Source organism: Daphnia pulex, chromosome 10, assembly GCF_021134715.1.
Source record: "Daphnia pulex isolate KAP4 chromosome 10, ASM2113471v1".
NCBI lineage: Eukaryota > Metazoa > Arthropoda > Branchiopoda > Diplostraca > Daphniidae > Daphnia > Daphnia pulex.
The window spans coordinates 10971933-10982509 of NC_060026.1; positions in this window are offsets into that span (position 1 = coordinate 10971933).

Sequence of the window (10577 nt, forward strand, 5' to 3'; positions counted from 1 at the left end):
GAAATTATGGCTCCGTTTTCAAACTCGATACGCCCACCGTCGCCGCCACAACCGACAACAATTTGACTCCCATTGAAGAGTGACGCATATTTCTGGCAGACCAAAGGATTTATTTGCAAGATATACTTGACATGCCAACCAAATTGATGATGGAAGCCGAATAAATGCTCTCTCAAAATGGTTGTCGTAAAAAAGAGAAACAATGGTTTGACGATTGCAATTATAAGATAGATAGTCGTGAAAAAGACGATGAATTCGTAGCCGCCAACAATACAATTTGTTTGTCGTTTCTTTCGGAAATATGAGCCCGGTAGAAGTAAGTTCAAAGCTGCAATTTGAAAAGTTTTTTTACTGTGTTCTTGAACAATAGTCTTTTCTAGTAACAAAATACTACATGCTAATTATTCATGTGGTTTATTCAGTTTTTTTTATTGTTCAACTAGACATTAAACATGCATCACAAAAACACCAGGGAAATAATGGATAGTAGTGGATAACAACGCAGTTCCACCAATGACACTAAATCCATTTTAGCAATTCAGAGGTGGAAAAATTTGATATTTCAATCTAATGTAAATATAGTTAGGGGACGCCTTGATACCGTCTAAGGGGTGGTAATCTAAAAAAATTTTAATTACAAAATTTCACGATGAAGTGGAACCTTTCTCTCTATGCAGTAGCTGAAACTATGACAATCGAAATGTAGGTTTTTTTTTAAGTGATACAACAAAAAGGGCTCATGTTTTGAAGGACATACAAAATAAGAAATTCCTTGAATACAAGGTCACCGTTATTACTTCGATCCTTATTACCCGAAACAGGGAACTGTTGATCGCTGTAAACGAGATCAGAAAATAAAATATTGTCATAGTCACAGAGATCCAAGTCTATTTGCTAATAATGTATTGCACCGTAAGTATAATGACTGGAAGTCATTGTGTAGTAGATGATGTAAGGCAGTTGATTGTCTACGGTATGCCAACGTTTTTGCAGGATTTTTAAAGTTATTCATGACACAAGAGGGGATTTTTATTGAGCCGTTTAACCTTTCATATAGTTGAAAACCCGATAGGTTGTTGGTGGTCCATTCTTGCTCACAATCGTTTTGAAATTAAAAAGGAAGTGATATTTTGGTTTAATGTTAACATTTGGAAACAGCGCTTTGAATCTTGACAAAATTCTGCATAAATCTCCTCAAAGTGCAAAAGAGTTTATTCATATAGATTACAGGGGAGAAAATGATATCTATTATTTCTTGAAAGAATAAATAGTTTCCAATATTTGTTATTGACTTCAACGAAATCTGATAACATAAGGGGGAAGAAACGAACGAAACACTACGTTTCAGCTACGCCAGACTTGGGGGAAAGTCCTTCTCCCGGCCTTTTCCACTTGTTCAAACAACAAGGTTTTTTTGTCCACTACAAAAAAGGTGGAATAGATAATAATGTGCTGATTTACTTGTTCTAAATTTACAACGCCATCGTCATTTAGTCCAAATAAAACGCAACCGATGACGTCATTAGCCATTCCCTGTAGTATTGTATGAAAACAATCATTTGTCCAATTTTGCAGAGACTTCCAATGTTTCGAGTTGTCAATTCACACGTTTTTTAACCCCAAGATAATTGCAATATGTCCCTATTGTACTTGTCTAATGTTCTCAATTCAAATTGACTCTCTCGAAAAAAGGAACTCTTCTCTAATTTCAAAACAAAAGGGTTAACACACTCAGCCGTGAAGCAGGTTATTAAGCCAAAGGCTTCGTTAATTCCTAAGTTATCCCCCGTAAACTATGTGCGAAAAACGCAAATATTCGTTTAAAGCCTATCCCCGGAATGTTAATCAATATTCCCTCCTCCTCTAGTATTCTTGAATCAGGGAGCATTTGGCGAAGAACTACATTAAACCCGTACTTTTTAAATCTAAACTGTTGTAAATGGCTACCAGGTGAATGTTTTTTAGAGAAACACAATAGGATGTGGGTAAATTGAGCACACAAAAAATAAAACATGGCATAGTTTTGAAGTGATGCTTGGGCTCGCAGTGGATTGGTAACGCCCATGCCATCATAGAAAAACTGTGGGAGGAGAACAATATTTTCAGGGTTAGATTAAATAGTTTTAATGGCAGGAAGAAGGTTTTCCCTATATCGTTGACCATCTTGGTAGCGAGTATAGGTTAAAGATGTGTATGGAACATGATAGTTCGCAAAAAAGAATTGTAAACGCTGGACTCTTAAAGAGAGATTCAACTGTGTTGGTGATGGGTACATATTCAGCAGTACATTCTAATATTTCAGTCCTACCGTCTGACAAAATTTCGCTTCGTGTCCCTACAGAAACTGTTTCTGGTTTAACAAAGAGCGGATGTCTTTCATACATTTGTTGAATGAGATATTCAGAGTCAAGGTCGATGAGGGCTGACTTAGCGCTTCCTAACTGTTTATTTAAAGCCGCAATTTTTCCACATATTTTGCTGACCTCTGATATATCCGAAAATGCTTTGTTGATGGTTTGAAGAGTCAAAGAAACAACCATTTCAATCACAGTGCTCAGCCAACGGATGAAATCCAGTGTTTCGTTGTAAGGGATATTCCACTTCTCTTGAAGCGCGATCAGAAATTAAATGGCGTTTCCTTAATTAAATCCTTCAACGCACAAAGAGTTTCATCCGGTACCATGTCATCCTCCGATCTGTTGAATTAAATTTATCCATATGAATAAGAAACTTAAATATTATCATCCGCGAATTGACTAGCTAAAATCTAAGGCATTAAGATGCTAGCTAATATACCTTTCATTATCTGGCGATGCGACGGTTTCAAATTCGCCATCGTCTTGTCCGTTAACTGCCTCGCCAAGGTCATTTGGCGCAAAAGCGTTGATGTCAGCAGAATGCTTCTTGCGTCGTATAAAACGCCAAAGGTAGGGATACGATTTAGAACAATCATTTTGACGACATGGAACCGGGTGAGGGAGAGATTCAAATGATTTCTCAAATCTTTAACCGAATCAATTTCTATTTCCCTGAGACACACACAGCAGTTCAACATTTTCCAGATACGTCGCGTGTCAATAAAATTTAGCGCAGAGATAATCGTTTCTATTTTTACAATACCCTGATCATGCCTTCTCTGTCTCCCTCATCCTTTTCTGAAAAGAAAAGACTTTGTACTTTTTACTATTTCCCTCTCATCTTTTTTATCCCCAACGAAGACAGAGACAAATTTTTGTTTTACCATTCTTATCTCTTTTTCCTCTCCCTCCATTCATTATCGATGGCATTCCAGACTTTCAAACGATGGAGTAGGCGCGCAGCTAGCAGTTCTTAATTGCGCTAAACTTTTTAGTCGTAGGCATGGCATCTGAAATTTTTGAGCCACCAACAAGGATGAGAAATCGTTCGTATTAGGCAATACACGTGAGGAGTTGTTTACAGCATATTAGATAAAAAAAAGTGTTTTGTGACTTTCTTGGAGCTTAGACTAAAGGTGTTATGCAGGGAAGAAGATGTTCGGAATTAAAAGTGAAAAATGCAACTTGCATTCATTATAAGCAACACTGATTTGCAAGATCGTATCTGTGTAGCTCTGGAATGCAAAGGAATTTAAGAATTTCTTAATTGTTAATTAGGTAGATGAAGGCAACGGCAAAGTTATCGACGGTGGTTCAGACGCTGAACAACCGACGCAGGGCACACCATCTGCTGTGTCCGGAAGACTCATATCATCACGTAAACTAAAATAGTACTATACTATGGTTACTTAGATCTTGCTTTGTTTGGTTTATATTTTTCTGCTTTGCTTTATTTTAAGTTACTTTTGGTTGTACAGGATCTGTACCCTGTTTTGGAAATATTGAAAAATATGAGGCTAGGAAAACGAGCCAAGAAGGTAGAAGAAATTAGTCACAGATTTACGAAACAAAAAACCATGTGAAGAGTCTGATATTACTTTATTGAAGAAATGTATCGGGTCATGGCTTATGTACAATTGCAACGGGTAAAATAATTATTTTTTATTTATTACTCTTCTGTTCGTTACAGTTTATAATGTATTGACAGGAAAAAAACAAAAACACTACCCTAGCAACGCTGAATAGGAGCAAATTGTAAAATCTGCTATCCACTGTTTCCCAAACTTGAAAATGACTTATTCTAAAGACCTTCCTCCTTGGGTTAGTTTCGTGCCATAAAGACAATACAAAAATGTTTTTTTTTGTAAATATTATATTTTTACAGGCTGACAAAAACGAAGCCGTGATTTTTTATCGACCCCTAGGGACTCTAAAGCCAAAAAGTTTTTTAACGATTCAATCTGCATATTTTTAATTTGCTATAATATTGCTTGACTATTTATAGAATTTGCGTCGACGGCTTGTCTGCTACTGATGCACAACTTAAAGAGGCTTAAGCTCAGAAAAGAAAAGAAAATAACGCCTCTAACTGACGAGAGCCGATTGGTTTGCTAGAATACTTCAAACTAACTTTTCACGACCGAAGGAAGTACATCTAAAAGATGGTGTTGATGCTGAAGACGTAATGAATAGATATCCTTTGATAACCAAATGTCGAGAAGCAGTAATCAAATTTTTAACTATATCGGTGAAAATATATATATATTATGTTTTTGTTTAGATTGCCTAAGATTTTTATAGAGTTTGCAAATTGAGAGTAGAAAAATTTGCAGAAGAATTCAGAGAGGTCGAGCAAAAAGTCTTTGAAAAAAGTGACAAGGATAAAAGATTTTCGGCGACTTTGGAGCTGTGTAAGGTGGCAAAGGACGCATTTGCTATTTGCTATTTTTTATATATTATATATTAGTATTCAGACGATGACTTGTCACGGTGTCTTCGTGATTTTTGGAGCAAAAGGCAAATCAAAATTGCATTAGAGAGATCGAATAAAAGGGGGACAATTTATGACGATGAGTCATTCCCAGGTGTGTGCAATTCTGGACGTACCACGAGCAGTTGGATGATGCTCTTTATCGATGATTCGGCTGGGACGAGAAGGATGGCACTGAGTATAGTAACAGGGCGGCGCAGAGGTTTTCACATCTGGCCACATCACCGGAAGCCAGGAAAATTCTTTTGACTTAATCAGACAATAATCTACTGTAGCTTCGTTATCTGAAAAATTGCATTCGAGACGCATGGCAACGCAGCAAGTTTTTCAAAGACATGTGTGGCGATTTTTATGTTCCCCACTTGGAGCTTATTATTGATGTCGTTACTCGCTGGAATTCGTCGTTTGGAATGATATAAAGAGCATTGCAAATGAAAGCGGTCAGAATCAGTTCAAGGAGTTACAGTTAGTTGGATGAAATTATTAATTTCCAGTAATTTTCAAAAGAATCGATTTATGATTTTATGATTTTTTATAATCGATTTATGCAGAAAACATCCGACAGAACTATCAAAATTTTAAATCTTTGAGAATTTGAATTTCTGGTGGAAATAAACGAACTATTAAAAGAAACTAAAAAAAATTTAGATCTTATTTTATTGAACAGGATATCAAAATGGCCAGCGAGGCTATGTCCAATTCTACATACACGACAATTGCACAGTCCAAAACATTGTTTTAATTGCTCATTCAACGCCTAAATGGCTATTTTGATATTTAAAATATAGAAGAAACCCCAAATTTCATTGAATTGGAAAAAAATGAAAAATCCAGTGTCACTACAAAGACGACATGGTTAGCCAAAACAAAAGCTTTTGAAGTATTTCTACCTTTCGAGTATGCCATACATTCACACATTCACTCGCCACAAGTATAATATACATGACATATATAAAATATGTATTGTATACGTAATATACAATTTATTTATTTATTCGTTCTTGACCGGCGTTTTAAGCTCCATTACTTCAAACAAGTCGGGTGCCTGTCAGTCAAGTTGACGGAATTAAACGTAAAACCCTAGCTCTGGGAGCTACTGTATAAACCCAACCAAATCTGTGTCAGAAGAAATACTGTCATAGACCAGGATCTTCTAAAGTCGTTGATTTGCTTTGGTACGTTTTCTCATCAACATCACAGTCAGCCAACGTGAAAGAAATTTTTTACATAGAGAATTTCAATTATTTTTTAGAAGAACCATTGGTTCTCAATAGCATTCTAAATTTCTCCCACCCGGAATGGTGGAAAGAGAAAGAAAAAAAATTCCCGGGGGGGGGGGATTGCAGGAGCTCATTTTGAATCAATGTTTTGACAATTTTAAGAAATAAATTCAAATTCCATTTCATATATCTTGTTATTTTTAATCAATAAAGCTCAAATGAAGTCTTAATTAGACAAAGCAGTAATTTTCCTTAAACGTGAATTTGGGTACTCAATCTGCTAATATAATATCTATATATCTATATAATATCGCATACTCTAATCATAAAAATAATTTACGTAAACCTCCGATGTTTAAATTTTTCAAGGTGTTTGTCGGAGTGACAATCGGATATTTTCAATCAGATCGGTTTGAACCACACCACGTAAAAACAGCGCACTTTTTTGTTCGATAAAAAAATATCGGATTTTTGGCGGGGCGGAGCCGGATGGTTGAAAAACCACCCCACTGCCAGGCTTAATTGCATAGACATTCCATTTACATCTATAGATATCTTAATGCTAGATGATTACTAGATACTGCAGCAGCAAATAAGGCGTGGTTACAGAGTAGTAATATCGAGTACTACCCGTCGAATCTACATGATACCCGGAGTACCCGGGTGAAATAGAATACTACCCGTATACCCGATTGAAACTAGAGTAGAACGAGTACATGTCAAATATTGAAAAATAAAGTAAGCTTTAATGCAACAATAAAAATAAATAAAGAATAAATTATTTTACATAAAGAAGCAAAAATGTAAATAATTTTACAACTTAGAAAATGAAACTGAAGTATTTATGAAACTCCTCTGTAAAACTGGCAACATGTTTTGAAATTTTTGCAAGAAATAAATCGTTTTTTGTTTAACATATTTTAGACTGTTTGGCAACGTTCAACCCGTCCTCAAGTTGGTCAAGCGAGTTCTTTATCGACATCACTATGACCGAGTTAGGAAGCAACGAGACTTAGCAGACGAATATATATAGACAGGTGTTATATATATGGTGTTCAGAAACTTGAATCTCGGGGTTGCTATATCAAATTCAACAAATCAAACAGCGTTGAATTGCATAAAAAACCCATTAATAACCAATTAAGCGAACAAAATTAAGCGAACCAAAATTCCTCCCAACTTAAAAAATTGACTCTCGTCTAAAGAGAGAAATTCGGCGAGGAAGAATCGTAGAGTAAAGGAAATAAAACTCGGTGAACCGAGGCAATTGGCTGCGATCCCGCACCCACAAACCGCTCCGATTGCGGTAATAATTTATTTTGATTTAACAAAAAAATGTTTTAATTTAAATTTGTTGTAGCCAAGCCAACAGCCAATAATGGAACGGGACGAGGAGGAAATTTTGCCAATTCCCACAGTTATTCGATTCGTAAATGAGGCAAAACAGTTCATAGAAGCCCATAGAAAACTAAGGCTGCAGATACCGACTAACCGTCGGTGTCTCTAATTCCAGCGGCTCTGCTCAACTGTGTACTTTGGAAAAAAACTATCAATTGCCTCGTCAAAAAAGAGTTGTGCCGGCCCTGGCGGATGGTCCATTCTGACCCACCACCAGAGAAATAAACACGCCAGACTTGTTTGAGCTTTTTCTCTCTGTGTTTTTTTTTCCAAGCCGAACACATAAAAGGCTTGTAAAAATCAAAACTATACTATACAGCTTTCCTAAAAATCATCATAGATTTTCCGTTTCCGCACACCTGCTGAAAACGTCTCTAAAGTCGAAAAAAGCTATGACGGCTGTAGCGGATAAATATGCAATGCTTTTCCCTTTGCATGGTTTGATAATTGCTAAAAGAAATCATTACCAGATAACACCATGATCCTCTTCGTCCTCATTTTATTTTTTTTTCTTCTTCTTACGTAATGCTTTTTCCTTTTCTGGAAGTAAAAAGCGCTTAGTTTAGTAGATTTATTTTTATTTCCCTTCTTCTTACTTCTATTATATTCCTCCTCATTTGTTTTTTTTTTTTTCGGTGTGTTGGTAAGAATTATAGTACGACCAATCCTGCTTTCCTTGCGTTTGGTTTGACGAATTTGGTTTGATCAGCCATTGGAAATGGGCGAAGGCAAATAGTAGCGAACGAACCAGTTTGTGATTTACCTGAAGAAATTCCTTTAGAAAAAAACATTATATATGTTCACGTTTTCTGGTGGTATAAAGTAAATGTAAACGTGATCAAGAACGTGAAACTAAATTATTCACAGTATTTACTTGAGGAACCGGTCTTTGGAGATTTTCGCGATTGCTACAGGTGATCAGGGACACCACCAAGAGTGATTGAATACAAGTTTCTATTAGACAACAATGCTAAAAATATCGTGTTGACATATTGATAACTATTAGCCAGAAACAAACATTACCAAAACAACATAATCTATGCTCACATTTGGTTTTCTTCATCTTCTTAGATGGTGGCAAACGACAAGCCCCAAAGCGGATCAAGCGTCACCCTCAATGTTTGCCCGATTTCTATGGGGGGACGTGTGTGTCTACTGTGGAAATCCTCTACCCCTTTCTATGCTGCACGCTTAGCCCTCCCCCTTCCTCGATTCATTTCCAAACTCCCGGTCGATTGGCCAAATCGGACGGCCACCACCCGCTCAGACACAACTGATGGCAAATGATGGGCTTTATAGAACCAACAACGGCCTATTGATCAAAAGCATTTCAGCTTCTTCTTTTTTTCTCACAGTTGTTGGGCAGCACACGCGCGGGCACCGACAATCGGCCAGCGGCACCAAACAATTGGCGGACGGGAGGAGATTAAGCGGCGACCGCGGACGCTGAGCGGATTGTCCGGCTGTATTTTTATAGATCCATGACGCTGTGAAAGAACTGAACCCCTCACACTCCCCCACAGACGCCGGGGTCCGTTGGTCCCTACCGAATGAGAGGGAAGGAATGAAAGAAAGAAAGAAAAGAAGGTCCTAATGATCAAACACAACAACACTCCCCGGCGATTTCCCACGTACGCAACACATAACATTCACAAATGCCGCTAATACCTCGTCGCCCATATTAATATTAATATTAAATATATTAAGTATAGATGGACGACGTACAGTTTAAGAAAAAAGGAGAGAAAAGGAAAAAAAAGGCCGCGTCACTATATCTTGATGGGACTCTCGATTTGTTTTATAAAAGAGACCCCGGCCAGCAGCGTACAGCAGCAGCAGCAGCAGGTAGGCTATCTATATACACACGTATATAGTATCTACAGAATCTTCTTCTTCTTCGGGGGTTCTTGGTCGAGCCGTCGAGTAAATAACAAATAACAGGAGAGCGAGACTAGTAGCTGGAAACGCACTTGAAGATGAGAGCTCAGCCGAGAGAGAGTAAAGAGCCCAGCAGCATAGTTCATGTATATATACATAGAGAGAGTCAGAAATATATATAAGAAAGAAAGGAAGAAAGAAAAGAGTCAAGGACTTGTGGAAGCTCGTCTCTCACTCAACTCAACCGCTCACTCTCTTTGACTCTCTGATGATGATGATGGGCCAGCGTGCCAGGAGATCTATACACATAATAACACCAACACAACTCTCTCTCTTTATCTCCTTCTTTTTATTTTCTCTTATTTTTACTTTTTTTTCTTAAAGTCTCATGTGTAAATTCACCTGGCGCCGTCCCCACTGATCGCATCGAACAGGATACGCAGTGTGTCTAAATTTGTAATCATGGACAAGGTTATGAGACTTGTATAGTCCTATCGATCGTGATTTGATCAATAATCGATAATATTTGACAGAAATAAACAGTCGAAAAGACTCTATATTTTAAAAATGGTGAAACATTCAAAATCCAATTGGAGGAGACAGATCTAAAATAGACCTATATTGCATAATCGCGTTTGGGATTCATTATCTGGCTACTACATTCGCCATATACCCAGGTAGCACACAGAGCTGTTACAGACTCCTGTTACCGATCTGTTTCACATACTTGTGAAACAGATCCGTATCAGGCTTGTTACATCTCTGTTTTACAGGAAATTTGTCTGGAATTTCTCTGTTTTACAGGATTTGGTAAAAGTTTGTTTCACAGATCTGGAACAGATCTGTTATCTTTCTGTAATACATAAATCTGGTTTTTAACTGTACTACCAGACCTGTTACAGATCTGTTTTTTACTTGAGAAAATTGTTTCTGATTTAGCTATGTTTCCCATGTTTGTCACTTGTCTGTTTTTACTCTGTAGAAATACATTATGTTTTTCTTCTGTATTACAGGTATGTCACATGCATGTCTTTACTCTGTATTACCGAGTACAATATGTTTCTGTTCTGTGTCTGTACTCCAGGTCTGGTACGGGTCTGTATTTCCCTTGTAAGACATAAGTCAGTAATAATCTGTTCTGAGTCTGTACCCCAGGTATGGTACAGGTCTGTATTTTCTATGTAAAACTTAGTTCAGTGATTATCTGTTCTGTGTTTGTGCCCCAGGTATGTA